This window comes from Diprion similis, chromosome 1, assembly GCF_021155765.1.
Source record: "Diprion similis isolate iyDipSimi1 chromosome 1, iyDipSimi1.1, whole genome shotgun sequence".
Lineage (NCBI taxonomy): Eukaryota > Metazoa > Arthropoda > Insecta > Hymenoptera > Diprionidae > Diprion > Diprion similis.
In genome coordinates, this window is record NC_060105.1 from 2,084,383 (window position 1) to 2,104,525 (window position 20,143).

At 43.9% G+C, this 20,143-nt stretch overlaps 1 protein-coding gene across 1 annotated transcript in view; it reads right to left on the minus strand.

Moving 5' to 3' along the window:
* Positions 1 to 20,143, minus strand: part of LOC124407067 (mastermind-like domain-containing protein 1) — a 140,646-nt gene that overhangs the window by 17,257 nt on the left and 103,246 nt on the right. Inside the window, exon 2 of the mRNA XM_046882884.1 lies at positions 17,271 to 17,389. The gene's annotated coding sequence lies outside the window, so the exon portion shown is untranslated. The remainder of the gene's footprint in view (positions 1 to 17,270; positions 17,390 to 20,143) is intronic.

The window sequence follows — 20,143 nt, forward strand, 5'->3', positions numbered from 1 at the left end:
CAGCTTGAATTACAACCGCATTACGCTAGGTGCGTGTATCATAATTGGGAGGCCAGTGCAAAAGAGAGAGAGAGAGAGAACTGGTTCCAATTACCTTCTATCCTCCACTCGCTGAAAATCGGAACCGTCAATCACTAGTCGAGTGGTGATGGATCACGGGACGTGCAGCATCAGCAAGAATCGAATGTGAACTATGAAAATTGTTCGTGACCCGATTGAGGAGGATCTCGATGCTCGAAATGCATCCGGCATTGTCCCAGGTCAGAGATGAGTTGATCCGATTTACGGCCACCGGATACCGGAGACAAGAGACAGTCAACGTCGAGGTGCGTTATTAGATTATGTACACCTGATATTAGCATGTCATGCATATTCCATCAGCACGAGCCGAGGCGGGAATCCTATTGCACCTTGGTTACGTATCTCCGACTGTCTGCGGATCGGTGTGACATTGTCGTACGGTACCTACTGCAGACTCTCTGCGTATCCTCTTACCTTGGCACTTCAGACGCCACTGCTGACCTTAACCGCGTCACAGTCATTCGAGGTGTGAAGGCCAACCCTGGTGTGTAAAAAACCGAGCGAAAGAGGTATGTATATTGTATACCTGGTAACGCAGGTGGAGAACCACGCGTACATGTCGCAAACTAGATAATCTTCTTCCAATGTGCACAGCGCGGACTTCTATCAATTGTATTCCAGCGATAGAACAAATCGTTGCAAAACACTGTATAGCGATATATATATATATATATGCCCGATAGATTAGTTCCATATAGCGATGAGACGATTCCTTTACACAGTCAATTTTTGCACCACTAACCCCATTTCCCACAAGATATATGTATGTAATACCTGGTAAACGCGGGAAGATATTACCCAGATGGTGAGAAAAAAATAACAGGGAGTGTAGTTTGTGGATCAACTATATATCCTGTGCAGGTTAATCCCGAGGATCATTTATTCTATCATAAATAAAATAAAAGAAGAAAAAGAAAAGTGAAGAGAGGATGAGTACGTAAACGATGATTTACTGAACTACATCACTGTCGTACGAAATTATGCAAACGTCAAGGTTTCCAGACGTTGGCCTCTCTTCAAGGGGTTTTGAGTATATAGTACCGTTGTTCGAAAACGACCGACCGACCACTGGAGCTGGATAAGGTCAGGGGTAAGAGACGAGAGTACGGTTGATAAGTAACTCGTGTCGTGGCAGGAAAAAAACAGGGAAAATTGAACAATGGAAGAAGAGTAGGTTAGTAATAACGCCGGGGTGGGTATACCTAAGTTAGGTAGGTGGTTACTTGGAAAAAATATTTTTTTGCCATCCAGTGGAGGCTAAGAGAAGGATGAAAGAATTTCCGAGAAAGCATACAGCACGGAAGAAAGAAACAGAGAGATAAACGAGAGAGCGGAGGAGGAAGATAGAAAGGCATCCATCTCGTTAAGAAGGAGTGACGCCAGGTTAGACACGAGGGTGACAAAAACTCAGCTGATATTATTTTTAGATCGATACCTTCATTCGACGGCAGCTAGGCCACCTTCACAGAATCGTCTGCGGGAAAAGAAGAAGAGAAGAAGAGAAGAGCGACGAATGATACGGAGGTGGAGGGTTTACGGAAGGGAACGCAAAGGGTGAGAGAATGGGAAGAGGGGAGAAAATAAGATCGGGGTTGGTGGTGGAATGAGGAGTAAAGTGGAGTAAAAATACATCCGCTCTGTTTTATGACGACGACGTTTCGAACCGTTTCGCGGGGAATCATACGAGTCTAACGAAACCATTCACGAAACATCAGTCACCTGTGTACCTATGTACACAAAATTGAAATAAAACTGTTCGACCCTTCCGAAAGACGACGACGACGACGACGGGGACGAAGATGAGATAAACGGAAGGGGTGTTTCCCCTCCAAATCCTCGTCACTTTGCACATCATTCAGCTTAGCTCGCTTCGAAGTTCCGGTCGGCTTTGAGTTCAATGTCGTTTTGTAGTTGGAGCGTTTGCTCCAACTAGTCTGGATACATACCGATACGATATCTTGCCGCGAACAAAGCGGGGGAAACCCGGAGAAACAAGTTTTCCTCTCTCTCTCTCTCTTCATCTCCCTTTCCGTCTCTAGTGTCTCGACCTTGACTCTTTGGGAACATAATTCAAGGTCGATCCGCCGATCGCATCCAGCCAGGCGATCCGATTACCAAAGTTGATTATGATTATGATGATGATGATGATGATGATGATGAGGCTGTGTGACTTTTTTCACAAGGATCAATCTCGAGTTCAAACGCGCAGCGGGAAGGACCTTGAACAGCTCGTGCCTCCACTGGAGCGTTTAAACATTAGAGAATACACCGTTCGTTACTCCGGATGCAATTACTCCCGAGTAGCGTACGTGTTTCTGTGTGACTGAAATCCAACGCCCTGTTTTCAATCCCCGGAGAGCTTTGAGCTACCTACTTGCAGGGAACGCTGGATATGTGTTAACAAATTCCCGCTACCGGCTAAAAGCGAAACACATTTTTGTAGTCCCCCCCCCCCCCCCTCCTCTTTACACAAGTAGAGAAGGTCACAATTTACGAGGCCGTAAAGCGAAACAGAATCACCCGTCGCTGCTTTTTAGGCACCAACTACTCCTCCTCTTCTTCCTCCTCTTCCTCTCACTGCAACTCGGTTCAATTAGCATGCGGGCATTCGTACGAATTGCCAGTCAAGCCTGCAGACGTGTTGTTGGCAGCTTGATTTGCTCATTCGCAATATCAGACATAATTTAAAAATTGCGAAACGCGTTACTAACTTCAATATCATATTATTTTTCACCGAGTACGTATAATATGTCTATATTAATACAAGAAGCAAAGTAGTTTCAAAAACACTGCACCTTATTCCTCTTTGAGGTTTATCATAATAGTGATCAAATTCCGATTCGAAGCCGACTTGTTATAGGCGGTGATAATAAATTTAACGAGGCATGCAGTCACCCCTTGTTCCTTTCGTCGATCGACGGCTCGCCCTCGCGCCAGGCGCGTGTCATTTTCATCGTGATTGGTTTTCCCCCTTTGGAGCGCGGGGTAAAACCACCAACCAGCCTTGGCGGTGGAACGGTTCTATTCGGAAAATTTATGAATTTCCGATTAACGGCAACTGCGTTCAAAGGTTGCCTAGGTAGGTATATGCGCAGCGCATCAAAACTTGGTCAAGAAATATTGGGAATCGCGACCTTGCTTATGATTTCATAACGAAATAGCAGACGCTTTCTGTGCCGGTGGAAGCCAATGTAGGAAATTGGCTTTCTGATTGCCTCACTGTTGCGGTATTCGGACGTCAAATCGCGTTGCAATTCTTGCGAGTTGAGTTACGAAGGTGTGGACTCGGGCATCGCAGGTCATGGCCGGATTATTCCTCACCGCGATTTCCGTTCAAGGCTACGAACAGAAGCAACCTCGAGTCGAAAAAAATCTCGACTCCGAATTGATAAATCATTCTGCGAGTTGAGTCACAATCCGTTCTCGGAAATCCTAGATTTTTTCAAACACGTTGATTCGAACGTCTATCCGATTCGCGCTTTTCCAACCCACATAAAAGTGGAGCTCTGAAATGAGGTTAAATCAATGCAAACTTGATCAAAAGCAGCTGAGTACGAACGTCAAGTTACGTTTCATGTTTGTACGGATACCGGCAAGATAGGAACAAGTTTTGTAAGCTGACGACAGTCGAGCGTGCTTTTACTTGGCCCACTTTTTTCTTTGACAACTTCCGATTCTTACCCGTCAGCTTTAATGGTTTAAAGCTTTATTCTACCTACTCGACTTCAGCTGTTGTATATTTTCTTCGCGGTATATATATTCTATGCAGGTATATATCTATACGTTTGTCGACGAAGAAGAAGAAGAAGAAGAAGAAGAAGAAAAAAGACGAGGAAGTTCTCCATCCGCTGCCCGTTAATTACTCTACTCAGACTCTCTGCGGAATTTTTATCCGATTAACTTTCCTCGCAACGTGAATCGTCATGGCGTTCACAGTTTCACTTCAGTACTTAATTTTCAAGAATAAAAACTCGCTTTTCTTCATGTACACATAGACAAATTTCTGACACTATATGTATACAGTAATTATATACATATTCAGTTCTAAAGATGCATGATAAAAATGTAGGGTCAAGTTATTAAGTGAAAGATTCTACCCAATGGCGAGTATCAAGTTAACGAACCGCGAAAAGAAATTCAGAAATTCTTTCCGAACGAACCTTGCGAGTCAAGGAACTATCGATAATAATTCAGGTACTACCGAGCTAGTCGTTTTTCATCTCAACGACCGCAGTAATAGCGTGCGGATTTGGTGGAGCGAAGCGGTGAAACAAGTGTTCTTCAATAGCCCCGAAGTAGGGGATGAAGAGAAGGGTGGTTTCGAGATGGCAGGAGCAGGACGAGGAGGACGAGGAGGACGAGGAGGACGAGAGGAGCGCGCCGAGAGTTGAACTACTTGTGCAGTTGGTAGAACTTGTTCCATGGCACAGCTCTCGCGTGAAGCCGGAGAGTAACTCTCAGGAAAGTTACTTAATTATGAAACTACCGTAACACGACGCCAATGGAACTGGAGATATTTACCGTGTTTCCCTCCTTCGGATGGCGGTATCTCAAACTATAATTGTGTAAAGAAGAAATATGCACCCGATTGTTCTCCCCTCCATGCTCCACCCCGAAAGCAAATCGTCGCCTATTCGGTTCTCTCGAATATGGTTAACGAGTTCATGCGGTGGTGATTTCGAGTGAACGAACACGCCGACTGATTTTCTGTTCTCTTTTTCCGACCCTGCATTCCAGAATGGACACCTTTCCCTATTCCTTCCTTTATCGTGCTTTTTCTTTTACGACTTTGATCTACGTTCGAACCCCGATCGGGTCAACCCTTAGATTCAACACTTAGCATTTTTTACGAGGATATTAAGACAGGCTCGTGCGTTCCGAGTAAAACGATAACGAGAAAAGTTGACTTAACGGTTTTTCACCACCAAGGAAAAAACGTCCTCAGCCTCCGTCTCTTGTTCCTTAGCCTGAAACCAACCAGGGAAAGAAAAAAGTCTTCTCCTCTTGGAAATAATTAACCTTAACTATGCCGTTTTACGAGAAGGTCCACCAGGACCAAAGGTAGAAAATGAGACAAAGCAAGGCCAATATCTAACCGCGTTGGTACCTACGAAGTCCTCCTGTAATTCCCACCGCGATTAGTCCATTCTAAAAAATAAACCAGCTGGGTGATACAGGGTAAAAAATTAATTGCCAAGTGGTATTCAACCACGCCTATCAAGGGGGTTGGGGTGGGGTGAGGTGGTCTCGGTTATATTTTTGTTTCATCACACGGCCTTTATCCATCACGGTTCCAAAAAGAGGATCGGACTGCAAAAAGAGACAGACACAGACCAGACAAAGCTTCTTTTCAGGGCCGACCGCCTGCGGCACGTTTGTTGCAAATGTGTATAGTAAACACAATAGCGAAAAACAGTGACGTTTACACGGAGTAATTTAGACAATTCTCCAAGCATTCTTAACGTGAAACGAGAATGGTACGATAGTAAAACTACCAACCACGTGATTAAGAATTTTTATTCGTACACCTCCTCCGACTCCTGGTTTATAAATAAAATCCACCTTCTTCTTACTTTTTCGAAAACGTGTCTCGGTTTCGTAAAAAGTTCACACAAGAAGTTAGGTGCACTAGCATACCTAGCTGAATATCAGTGCGGCGCAATCAGTGCACTGAATTTACAATCAAAGCATGCGAGGAGAAACGAGGAGATTAACTAACTCGCCTGGAGACAAATTGTCAGACGAATCCTGGACGGGATTCGCGCTGCGCACCAGTGTCAATCAATTATTCGCTTTGACGCTGTTTCGTTGAATCCCTCGTCGTCATCGGCCGTCTGTTCAGCCTCTGATTATACTCTCGGCTAATTTCCTCCTCGCGTGTTCATACAGCGTGCCAAATAGTCGCTAAGAAAGTCAAGGAAGTGTGCAGCGAGCTTTTCGACATTCTCCAACTGCAATGCCGAGAGTGTTTAAGGTTGAGCTTGGGAAAGCGGAAAGCGACTGGCTCTGGTATTATCTCCCGTTTTATCTGACCCAGTTCAGCCCTTCTCCTCCTCCTCCTCCTCCTCCTCCTCCTCCTCCTCCTCCTCCTCCTCCTCCTCCTCCTCCTCCTCCTCCTCCTCCTCCTCCGGGAGACACGTAGACGGGGAACGAAGCGTGTGGACGACAACGGAGCCAATTTACACAATTACCGGACCGCCTAGACCTTACAGCATGCCGGCAGTTTCCCAATCTCGCGGTTAGCAAGTGGGGCGGACGGGGAAACTTTTCCCGCTTTTCCGTATTTATATCCCCTTTTTCGTCGGGCCAGTTAACCGGCGCCTGGTATTGCCCGCGGGTCACCCTCGCAAAACCCCTTTTACTTTTACTTCATCATCAAGTTCCTACCGTCCTGCCCCCTGCCCCCTACCCCCGCCGTCGAAAGTGTTTACGAGGATTTTATTCCCGCGCGCGCACGCCGGCCAGTATGGCCCTGCCATTTTTTTCCCCCCTGTGTTACCCATAAAACCCGAAAGCGCTGTAAAAAGCAGCCCGAAAAATTGTTATTATTATTATCATTATAAGCTCACAGATCGTTAATTAACAACTGTTATCCAACCGGAATACTGCCGCTGGAGGCTGTAAACTAAATTGAGAAAGAGAAAGAAAAGTCTGTTTCCGCAAATCAGGAACGCTGCGCTCTACTTCGATTGCGACGAATTCAATGAAACAAACCTCTCAACACTTAATTCGCCCAATCTTGTAGCGATCCTTGAAATAATTGCACTCAGCATTTCTCTCTCTCTCTCTCTCTCTCTCTCTCTCTCTCTCTTTCTTTTTTTTCTACTTTCTTGGCTCGGGACCACGTCGAGGATGTCGAGGAATGGCGGCTTCAGAGCGAGGTGACAACGTTGAATTTTAATCGAGCCTCTCGCCTAGTTGGCACACACGCCGGAATCACTGGGTCACAAGGATTCTCGCCTCGTGCAGCTTATGATTGTTATTTTAATTAACGACGAACCAGCCCGGAACAAAGTTGCGCTTATACACGCTGCCACGACGGGTCATGTAACCCGGAGAAAAGCTTTCTGCGCCGCGGTTATAATGACGGAAAATCAGCCGAGTTTATACGCGTGGTGAAAATTCCTCTGAGTCACAAAGTTCGTACCGTAAAATGGATACATATTTCCATTGCCGAGTATAAAGCGATGTTCTTCGCATTGCCTGTAAACGTAGCAACGTTTCAATGTGATATGAATCTGAGATCTATACGTATACCTACCTACTTGACATAAAAGAAAAGAGCCAGACGTTTTGTGGCCCGAGCTTTTATGTCTTTACGCCGACTGGTTTCCAGAAATATCCTTTGGTTGGAGTCCGTTACGAAAGATTAAGGATTAAAGGATGAGTGAATGCCGTCGTCTATCATTCGTAGAAGACAGTTGATCTTTGAAACCGTCTTTCCTCCTTTCACACAGTTTCGCTACCCGCCAACGTTCCTACAAGAGGTACTCTTTGCCAAAACCGTTCGCGCGTGTAATAAATTTGCTCTACGATAGTGTTATACATTATTGCGGTACTGCAGGGCACGGTAAACGGGATGTGAAAGGTTTTTTTTTTCTTTCTCTCTCTCTCTCTCTCTCTTCTTTTGAAACACCATTCCACCACCACGAAATCTTAGTTACGTCGACTGCAAATTCACCGTGTATACAACGAATACTTAAAAAAAAAAAGTTAATTTGCGCACAAGACTTACAATTTCAACTGATGCAAAATAAAATAATGACTCTCTACACGCGATAATATTACTGAACAACTTTTACCGCCAAAGTTTATTACATTTTCCCCACTTTCTTTACATCTCTCTTCTCTTTCCACTCGTTAAACTGCAACGGTTCGTCTGCTTTTCAAACCAATTCCTAGTGTAAATAAGAAAATTACCGTTTTATTAACACAACTGGTGCAGCGGCAATAAGAGAAGAAAATAAGAGGAGAACTACAATTCCGCACAACTTTTCTCGTACATGCAGCAATTTAAAAATAAAAAGAAAAAAGAAAAAAAGAAGTAGGGAAAGAACTCACGCTGTGAAAATCTGTGTATGGTTTAGATATAAATATATATATATATATATATATATATATATATATATATATATATATATATATATATATATATATATATATATATATATATATAGATATGTACATATATAACATACAGTATGAAGTACACGTTTATGATATAAACCACAAAAAGTTTGCCACCGCGTGAAGGGTGGGGAGGCAGCGGAAGACCAAAGGGGAAATGGCGAGGGGTAAACTAGAGGGATAACAAAGCTTGCGGACGTGAGTTATATAAATCGCTCGATATATTACGGTACAGTGGTCGTGAACGAGGTGAGGTGAGGTGAGGTGAGGTGAGGTGAGGTGTACCTACTTTTACCGGCTGCGGTAGGTCCAAACAAACTTTTAGCACGTTCAGAAGAAGAAGAAGAAGAAGAAGAAGAAGAAGAAGAAGTGGAAGAAGTGGAAGAAGTGTAATGGAAAAATGAACATAGCTTGTGTTACGCAGAGCTTTTCAAAAGTAAGCAAACTCCCCCCGCCCCCATCGTTCCACTCCCTGAACGCAAGACGACTTATTATAAAACGCGGTAGCTAGTAGCTCGTAGCTCAAGATCAAGGATATTGATGCTGCGCCCCATAAGGGGAAGGCGGCTCAGCTGCCATTTAATTTCAGATTTTCAAGTGGATGAAAATACGCAGTAAACAGCATTAAAGAAAGAGGAATAAACTCCCTCGAAACTATGACACTATTCTATACCTTATTTTCACTACTTCAACGTTCGCGCAGAATTCACAATATTAAGTAATAAAAGCTTGAATTGCAGGGCATGTGAATTCCTTGGTATACATTTTGAATAAAAATGAAAAAAAAACCGTCTCGAATATTAAAAAAGACCGATGGCGAGGTTTCTTCAAGGCGCGAAAAGCTACCCTCGATTTCAGGAAAAAAAAAAAAAAACTCTCATGCGTGGCTACAACAAACGTCAAAGAAATCCCTCAGCGACCGTTTCGCTTAGAAGCTTTTTTATCCGAACCAAGTAGAAAATAAGTGAATAAGAATATGCGCAGGTCGGTGACGTGTTGCGGTACAGTTATACAGGTTATACATCGAGACGCAGGCGTGCAGCCACCGCCAGAGAATACCCAAGAATTTCCTCCGCGAGTTTATACCACGCGGAGGAACGTGATTCACCTGTAAAAGCTCCGTTCCTCTGCCGCAGCCCGCGGGGAACCGGTTCTTGGAAAGTGAGTATTTGACGTTCCAGTGACCAGGCAAGGCACGCGCACGTCAATCCTCTGCACACAGGTTGTTGCCGCATTCCGTTTTGCATCGGACGTATGCAACAACAGTAGACGACGACGACGACGTGCCTTTCAATTTCCATCTATGGTTGGCGTCCAAGGCCTCCGCAGTTTAAAAACAACCGTCAGAAATGGCGGGGGAAAAAATGTCGGATAGCAACGAAATGACGATCCTAAAATGGAGTGGTTAATGGTGACGGATTGGTGGCTTTGGGTTCGGTTCACCGGATGATGCTGGCAAAAAATAGGATCTAAAACAAGGCTTCACGAGCCTTGAGAGAAAAGATCATCTCATAACGCTGCGGGAGCAGAGAATCGTACGACGACAGCCAACCGAATTGATACGGTTTCCGGGTTTCCGGGTTTCCGCAAAAACTGCGTCCGCACACAAGGAGAAGAGAAGAGATCCTCCTCTGCGGAAGAACGAGTTGAACCCGGCATTCAGACGATCGACGGTATTCGGCACATACACGTTGTGTATACGAGCTTCTAAATCTCTTCTTCCTTCCTTTCTTCGCGTGCCTTCGACGACGATCAGCAGGCGGTCGAGACCCCGTCGGTATCTACATGGACTTTGATATGACGCTGCTTGCAGTCACATGATGATGACGCAATAACATCGCGGGATCAAGATCAAGGGATCTGGTTCTGATTTTCTCAGGCATCTTTTACGCGTCGAGCTTGCAGCTATTTTTTGAATCAAGTCTGGCTTTGCCGGTTCTAAGGACACCCAGGATCAGAGTCTCTTCCCTAAGGATAGCCTCAAGTTAATTTTAAGATTCTTTCATGCGTTTTTATATATTTCTATTTTTCTCTCGATCACTATATAATGCCTGAGACAAGAATAAAACTATCTATCTATCTATCTATCTATCTCTCTATTTATTATCCATCTTCTGCACCCTGCGTCCGTCTTATCAAACCTGGACCAAGAGCGTGCCGTCGCGTCACCGGCGTGCAAACTGATCTGGCTGCTGTTCATCCCTTGCCGCGTGCGCGTGCACCTATACCACAAACCACTTTCACCCCCTCGCACCCTCTCCGGCCCGCTTCAAGCGCGGTGCGTATCGATTATGTGCGTTCGTGGTGCGGGCAGCGGGGGTTGTTTCGTGTCTGGTGCCTGCCTGGTGCCCGCCAACCCGACTATCGCGGGGGTAGTAGAAGGGGAGGCAGCGCGGACGCGTGCTTCGAATAGCTGCATGGCTCGGATAATTAATACTCGACATCTCGGAGCGTGTAAATGAGTGAAATGCATAAAATTTCACTCGCCAGTATAATTATAACACTCAGCAAGCAAGCCTTCGTCCCCCACACCCCCTTATCCAGCCATAACAATCTTGTCGACAAACTTTTCGCGTAAATCACATGGCAGATTTTATCTGTTTTTTTTTTTCATCCCTCGTAGGTACACAATTTATTTATGCATTCCACTCTTCGCCGATATACATATATATCTGATCGTAACCGTTCGCAATTCAGCAGATCGGCAAGAACGGAAAAGTTGAATATGGGGTGAGATTTTTCATATCCTGAACATTCTGTCGCCGACGATATAATAGGCGGCTATCTTGACCCAGATAACGCGAGTCGATAGCACGTACGAAGTAGTGGCTCAACTTCCCAGACTGCATCATCATCGTCATCGTCGTGAACAAGATCGTACGTCAAATAACGTCAAACTTTAGCCGTATAAATCGTCGCGTCGCGTCGCGTCGCTTCGCAGCTATTTGTCGATCCGTATAAATGTAACGGATTTACCTTTGAGGGTATAACATGGAATTTCCAATCTCGTTTGTTGAGGCGAGGTGAATAATTGAGACCTCCCTCGCACAGGGTCGCACCGCAATATAGTCGACTCGTCAGGCAGACAAAGGGGTTGAGAATCACCTTTGAAGGGAGATGAGGGGAAAAAAAAGAAGAAAATGAAATTGAAAAATGTGTAGACGCCGTGTTACAGGATTTCTTTTCAAACCACTGCTTCGTTGCCGAATTTTCATCTCTACGTGAAAATACGAGGTAAATAGATATATATATATATATATGTTAGTAAATAGAATAGAATAGAAAAAAAAGGTAATTCATTAGTAGAGGCGGGAAGGGGGGCGGGCTGGAGGGGTGTGGTAATAAGACGAGACAAGATATTATTTATATCAAAGAATTTTATTGCTGACCAGCGTATGTCGAATCTATCGGGCTTATTGAACCATTAGCAGAATTACAGAGAGAGAGAGAGAGAGAGAGAACTGTCGGCATGGCGGACAAAAGGATAACACCGTCTAGGATTAGGACGAGATTTTTATTATCACCTACTATAGGATTTCGTCGCAGTGAAGAGGATGAAGATAACGATGGTAACCGTTTCTGAGGAGAAGGTTAAAATTTACACTTCGAAAGAATAAGTTCCTTCTTATCGTTAACATCATCCTCCCGAAGAAGTTTTGGGAAAGAAAAAAAAAACTCTCCCTCGAAGTTAATAAAATAAAAGGTATTTATACGTGACGTTATATCTCCCAGCAGCTTCGATATTTCACCCCAAAAGTTCGGGTTGATCGGCGTTGGATGCGGGGAAACGAGAAACGCAGCGATTGGAAATAGCATCGAATCAATACGCAAGTGGATGGTCGGTATACCAACACGCGCACATTGACAGAAGGATATTTATGTCCTGCCGAGTAAAGAAGGAGAGAGAGAGAGAGAGAGAGAGAGAAGGAAAACGGAAATTATCGGAAAATAGGAAAACGCTTGGTAATTTTGTAGCCGGTATATTTCGCCTGGAAAATTCGACGTTTCCGCGTTGCAAAGTACAAACCTGCTGTTCGACTAGCCGTTTAGTCCTGGTATTCGACTCGACCACTGGACATCCCACAGATAACCAAAGCAATAGAATTCTCCTTATGAATCGATCAAAGTACGATGAAAACGTACCGCCGACAAAACTCGAGTGAGTGCCTAAATTTATTCACCACTCCAGACGACGATATACTTATACACGTGACGTGACGAGTCTCTCGAGGGTTTCATCGACTTTTCCAGCCTCAGCGAACAAGTCCAATGGGCCATCGCCGATAACCGTAACTGTATAAACGAAACCATCCCCCCCCCCTCCCCCCTCCAAACTATTCATGCGCGTAAACTTATCCCTAAAAATCTTCCCTTTTCCCTGTCTCAGTTTCGTCGAATGATGATCGTCGTTTACAGACTCGTCAAAGCCACGCGAGCGTTGGATTCGTTTGCTGTGTAAAAATAAAAAAAAAAAAAAAAAAAAAAAACTTGTAACCGGTAACGATGTCTTCCGATATTGTTATTATTATTATTATTATTATTATTATTATATGCGTATACGTATACATATTATGTATGAACGTATATAGGTACGCATAACGCGGAAGTGTTGTAGCTAACCATCTCGTTACGAAAGAGGTTATATTATCAGATGACTTCTGCAGTATTACGCAAAAGCGTGCTCTATCGCACTTGTAGGTCCTGTACATATATATACCAACCAAGAAGTGGGTGTAAGTAAACGAGTGAATGCATAGCGTGTATCGCACAGAGTGCCGGGATACCGTATGATACACTGCAGTTGCAAATTACCATCGTGGGCACTGGAAGACCTTGATTCCTGATACCAGGCTGCACAGCGAGTCCCAACTCTATAAAGGCGTTGATTTATACACGGAAATTACCGTTCGAACGACGTTCTTTCTTTCTTTCTTTTTTCTTTTTTTTTTTCTTTCTTCCATTTTCCGTCGATAATTCAACTCTATGATGATCTACTTCGAATCTATTGAAAACGAAAGTCAGTCTCAGTGACTACTTTGCACCGCGACCGAATCGCTTCCGATTGGTTTATTGAATTAAGGGTTGTAAAATTAATCGCTTGGAAATTAGAACTAATTACAGAAGCAGCTACTATTATACGTACGTATATATCTATCTATATATACATGTATATATGTATATATATATATATGTGTGTGTGTGTGTGTGTGTTATACGTATAGTATATACCGTAACTCTAGGCCGGTGTGTAATAATATCAACGAAGCAACGTTGCTGCTTAATTCAGAAAGCGGGAAGGCAAAGTGATACCGAGGTTCCGTAATTACTTTGAACGATGGCAAATACGCTCCTGGATTTATTAGTTCGTTCCTCGTTGTATACATATATGTATGTATATACAGGCGCATATTTCGATTCGATGAACTTTGTTTAGTTTTGCCCGCAAAGTATTTTCACAAATAATTAATTCACACGAAAACAACGACGCCAATTCCGTTTCTTGATAATATTTTCTGACGATTTCAAGTGATTCAGAACAATTTCAGAAGCGAATCATAAACAGTATTAAGAAGATGGAAAAGAATAAATAGAACACTTGGCAGAAAGATGTGCGAAAAAGAAGAATACACGATACAAGAAGGTATACGATAAAAACATCCAATTTTAATTTTATGAAAAAAATTTTCCTCAAAATCCTGCAACGACGTTACACGAGTTGCGTACAGTATATATATATATAACACGCGTTGGAAAAACTGGGGCACAAGTAATGCGAAGGTGTAATTGTAAGGCTACAAAAGGATACAGCTACTTGTTCTTTCTTTTCATTTTCTACCATTCTTCACAGCTGAACAGCTGACGACGACGTGCCCCTCGCCAAAAGTTTACTTCAAGGGTTTCCTTCAACTTCGCCCGCCTCTCATATTAGTTAAGTAAAAAAAAAAAAAAAAAAAAAAAAAAAAAATGGAATAAACGGTTGAAATGGAAAACTGTGTATAAAACAGAGAGTAAAATGTTTCCCAGAAAGAGGAGACGATGAAGAGAAAAAAAAAAAAAAAAAAAGGAAGAAAACGGCTAAACGGGTTCCCAGCAAAGTCAACGGCGACACAGGCACAGGCATTGATATTAATTAGCCACTTGAAGTTAATTACTTATACCGTAGCGGTGCAGGTTCGCTGCCTGAATCCACAGGGAACCAACCACCACCTCCCCCCCCCCCCCAAACCTCCACCTCCTCTTCTTTGCTCGACAGGGATGGAAGAGGGAGTTTTCGAGCCAACCAGAAGCGTGCGAGGGTCGGAGGGGGCTGACAGGTAACTAATACGGTGCCCTATAACCACCCCGCCACCCGATCTCTAACCAACTTGAGTTACAAACTTGCTCTATATGCGTTCTTCCTCTTCCTCTTCCTCCTCCTCGCATAGGTATATATGTATATGTATATATATGCATACATAGCTAACGATAAGTCTGTATGGGTGGTGCAGATCGGTATGGAATGTATACGGGGGGTGTAGCTTACACTGCAATTTACTACCCGGAGCATAGAGCACATCGATCGCGACGCGTGTTGCATATGTAAAAGTGAATTTGCATTGAATATTCGGTTTACACGAGGGGATTGTTTACTCTTGTTGAATTTTTTTAAAACACGTTTTTAACTTACAGTTTGGAAATTTGAACGAGACCGTTAAAAGTACAACACAACTTCCCGGCAATGAAACAGTGAAATTATTTGGCACGTCGAGATGAAATGATAATAATAATATAATCGTTTTCAGGGTGCGTGAATAACTCTATTACACACCGGTCGTTTCGGGTTTACTTACTCTTGGACAAACGAAAATAACCATAATCCGAGTAGAGCGATATTTGAGGTAACGGAGAGTAGAGAAATCCGAGAATGAGATAATTTTCAAAAAATAGAGAAAATAGAAAAAACCAGAAAGATCCGACTGAAAGCGGTACACTTTGGAGTCTGTGATTAAGATTTTTGAAAAGCTCGCGTACACCCACAAAAAAAAAAAAAAAGGCGAGCTAAAACGTCGAAAGAGATAGAAAGAGGGAGAGAGATGAGATACGGCGGCAGAAGCAGAAGCATCTGGATACCTGCGCAGCAATAATCCAATTCGTTTCATGCCGGCCCAACTTGGGTTGTAAAAAATTCAGACGCGTCTCGAGGTCGGCGTCGACCTAGACTCCCTAATTACATGATGCCCCGCGTTTATAACGGCTCCACCTTTATTCACCCCCCCGCATCCCCCACCACCCCTCTTCGCTCGACGGGTTCGCTGGAACGCGCTAAAACCGACTTCTCACGCCAAGTCAGAAATTTTTCATCTCTTTCCTCTGTATATGTATAACAATATTTCAAACTTGGCACACTCGGTGCTAAAAGCGGTCGAGACATTGAAAAATGGCTTACCTAATAATTATGATAATGATAATGATGATAATAATAATAATAATGACAATGATGATGACGCTGATGATAATGATTATGGTGATAATAATTAAAATTATAATCACCGCAATATTTCACTATATTTTAAAGTGAAAGTTCTCGACTGGCATAACACGACAAGTTGATGATGACAGGGTCTCCGCAGGGTAAGCGATAAGAAAGGGATGAAACGCTGGGTGTTTTCTTGCTGACGTGAGGAAGGTTATAAAGTATACAAACGAGAATCGATACTAGAGCCTCGAGACGAACCTTCATCCTGTACTAATATTAATAGTATACAACATATACGTCCACGTTGGGTGGAAAGAAAATGAATAACCAAATATGTATGGCAAAACGTTGCCACTTTTGCGACGATATAATGTGCGAAAATGTGCAATGTATCATTGCGGAGGAGAATAATATGAAATAGTTCACAGCTGCCACCTATCGTGAAGGAAGAGGAGGGTTCGTTCAGAGGTATAAACCCGCGTCCGACGTTTTAACGAGTTTTTTATAGACCGGCTGGACAAAACTTTTCCCGACGACTACCGCAACGACGATGACGACGACGACGGTGGTATCACACCCGAGATAATAACTCTGTGAACTGGTTGCAAACGATCGTACTACGGTACAATAAATGTTGTAAGGACCTGAATTTAACCGTCCGCAGGACCTGATTGTGAGCGAAAATTATCCCCTTTCGGCAGTTTCTTTTTTCCCCAGAACTGCTGTAGGTATTACGGATAGAAGGTTGAGGAGCTTGAAAGTGTCCGATATAAGAAAATTCTGATTCCAAAGTGGGCTGAAAAAATTGCGGTAACGATTGAAGAAGTAGAAAAATGAAATTGGTATCATCGAGCGCGAATCTGAAAGACAATGGCTACTAATCACTTGGCGCGTTGAAAATATGTGAGAAAAAATTGCGTCTAAGGATAAAGAAACAAAAATATTCAAAGATTAAACTGACTCTCTCTCTCTCTCTCTTTTCACTCTCTCTCAAGTTGATTTTTCAATTTTGGTTCCAGCACAGACTGTTTCCGCGTCGAATAGCTGCCGCCGAGTAAAACCAGAGGATTACGGTACCTTCGCCAGAGGATACCGCCCGAGGCATGTACCTACCTACCTACAGCGAAAACCGGAATCCCTCGCAGGAAATGAAAACGCCAAGGCGAGTGGTTCGACCGACGATATCCGTCTGGGATCTAGGTGGCAACGATCACTGGATGGATTTAGTCCAATGGCTCTTACGGCTTCCGATTACATTCACAACCTTGTCCCACTTGGTCGTAGTCCCGCAGCCCTATTATATTATTATACCCTGACGGCTGACCCATAATCTGATCACTCCTCGTGGACGATGATCAATCGGCGTCCAGGACTTGCGGGATGCTTATCGCGGTTAAGCTGTGTACCTTATACCTTGATTCGTTTGACAAGACTATCGATGATGGTGGAGAAATGTCCCTAGCAACGTTCGTACTCGTGTGAAGCTTCATTCGTAGCCCCCCCCTTCAAAATGGGCTGCCATTCAAGTAACTACTATCATCCTGAATGCTGACTGAGAGTCAAGATTTATATACCTACTGACGATAGTTGTTGTTATCGGACTTACCTGATGTGTGCCTGCAGGGTGTCGGAAATGGGCTTCAACGGGGCTACTAGCCAGCCCTGCTGACCGGGCGCGTGCGCGCTACCTCCAGCACCGAGGTACTTCGGCGTTCCTTCTGCATCCTGTAACAGGCGATGAAACAAGGGACGTTAGTCTATTAGGTACCAGCGGTTACAGGAACGCGTTGTACAGAGTACTGGAATCAAAAGGTCGATTTTGGAAAACCCGGGTGAAATGACTGGCCTTATTTATCACGTATAACAACCACGACTTCCCGCTTATACGCGGCATTGATATGGCCAAGAGGGGTGGTCTAATATTTACGTCAGCTGATGGGCGAAAAACAGGGTTGGCATTTGCAGGCTGGCCACGTGCCTGATTAAATGTCGATACGTGATCCTGGGCGTCGTGGCGCTTGACACGCTCGGCTGCCGGGGACGACAACCATCGGCGTTTGCTAGCTCGTGGTAGGTAGGTAGGTAGGTAGGTAGGTAGGTAGGTAGGTAGCCAGCTAGCTCGCTGCCTCGGCACATGGAGAAAAGTTTATATTGGTTTTCATATTTAATGCAATACATCGCACCGCACGCCGCTGCTGTATAAATAATTTATACCCAGAGGAGGGAGTTGAGGAGAACTCGTTAAAAGACAAGGATAAAGGGGGATAGAAAGGGGGGGAGGGAGGGAAGGCGCAACTTCGTGTACCTACAACAAAACCCAACCTTTCGGAATCGCACACCTACGCGAAAAAACAAAAAAAATATACGCAAAATCACACCATCGTCATGGCTCGTCGCAACGAATTACAAATAATAATGACAACCGTGACTGGCTGAACGTTAAATGTGTGATAGCACTTGTTACGTCGACGTCCTTACAATCGGTGAATTGATTGGAGTATACCGGTTATTGCATACTTACAACTCTTTATCCGAGTTGTAACCGTAGGTAATCTGTTGATTACGTAGTAGGTAGACCTAGACGTCTACACGCTCACAGTTGGTGCTCGAACAAGTAGGTTAAGTCAGCCTAGGCAGTTGCCCGCCGACGACGACGACGACGCCGACGTTTGCCAGGGCCAACGAGAAACAAACAACGATGATGCTACAAGCTCTTCCCCAACCACTTCGCTACACTATTTCCTCCACGCTAATCTCCTCGAAAAGGAGGAGGAAATTTAATGCAATGTTGGCTCGGTGAAATTGCATTACCTCCTTGAACCCTACCTAGGTACATACCTTGGTGTACATCCGTACATCCATACTATACGGTATCTCGAAGGCGTAGAGCCGTTGCGAATGAATATTAATCACTCTCGCATGAATTACTCGGAACAACAATCACTGCATGTGCGGATACACCGATTCAGTTTCGAATCGGTAATACTTACTGACAGGCATACCAATTTTGATTCCTGAAAAGTTCAACCTCATGACCATTTCAATGATCAATGTGAGCAGTAGGAGTTAATCAAAGGTTGAAAAACGCACAGCAATTAAGGCGAAATTGAGAGAGGACGAGAAAAGTAAACACAGAATCACGATGAGCCACACGTTGATGATGTATAAAATGTACAATCTTTCTCTTCACACGGTTTTTATCATCATCTCTTCTTTTTATTTAAACACACACATACATACTATCTCTCTCTCTCTCTCTACGTAGTTAATTAATTATCCGCACGAACGCGGCAGCTCGTTGTCGGACAATACATATTCTCTAGAGGAGTCGTGAAGTGCGGACTGTGGTTGTGCCGCTGCTGCTTTTGCTTCTGCTTCTGCTTCTGCTTCTGCTACTGGTAGCGGCAGATGAGACGAGAAGAAACAATACGCAATTATATCCATTTTTCTGCAACGATGTTCAGCGGGATCCTCAAATGGCGCGAAGGTCTCTGATTTATGTTCCTAATTATCCACACAGCCGAGGAACAACGGCGTTGTTGCATAACCCGTCTTCATCCAACCCCCTGGGAACTTCCAACTTCCGTCCTTTTCCCACCAATGCCACCAGTATCCACCACCCAAAGCTGGACGAGGTCACGAGACGAACCCGATTTGTAACCGGGATGGCTACGAGATCCAGGAAACACTAACGTGCCAACGAATATTTCTTTCCATCTCCCTCGTATATCCTAAATCCAGCTTCTGCAATAAATACTAATTGATCCACGCTGATAGAATAGAGTTAACAACATAGGTATGTAGTTAGGTACTACGAAATATTAAAACTTGTGTAAAAAATTTTGACGAAGTATTTAAGCAAAAGAAGATGAGGATTCTTTCTCCACGTCAGAGTTGATCGTTTCCAAGCATTGTTTCGCAATAATAGACGAATATTGATGAGTACGGAAATGAGCTTGGAATATCGTAAAACAATTTGCGATTGATATTTATGACGAGGCATTTCCTCGCGATTACAGTACATCGCATATCGATGAAGGAAATCGGAAGATGATATAGATAAGACGAACGTCGACGCAACAGATTTGAGGAATGCCATCGACAATAAGGAAGCAAGAAGATGCGAGGGAGGGGGGGAGTCGAGAAGAGATAGAGCCTGCGGTGACAAGGAAATATACACGATACACGATATTATGCCATATCAGGAAGTTATCATCGCTCACGGACTGAGGAAGGACTGGTCTGGTCTACGGTCCCCGACACAAGCTATGCTACATATATTCAGGAGTTAAGAACCTCGCGTGTTTCCCGCGTCTACGTCAAATCTTAAACTATCACAAGGACACACCGTCTTTCTCCTTACACACCACTGCACGTCGGTGAAAATAGACAAAGTATTTATTTACACGCGAGGAGAGCCGCTTCTCTTCTTTCCGAGTCGTCGTCGTTGTAGTTTGAGGAGAAGCAGTTATCGTATAT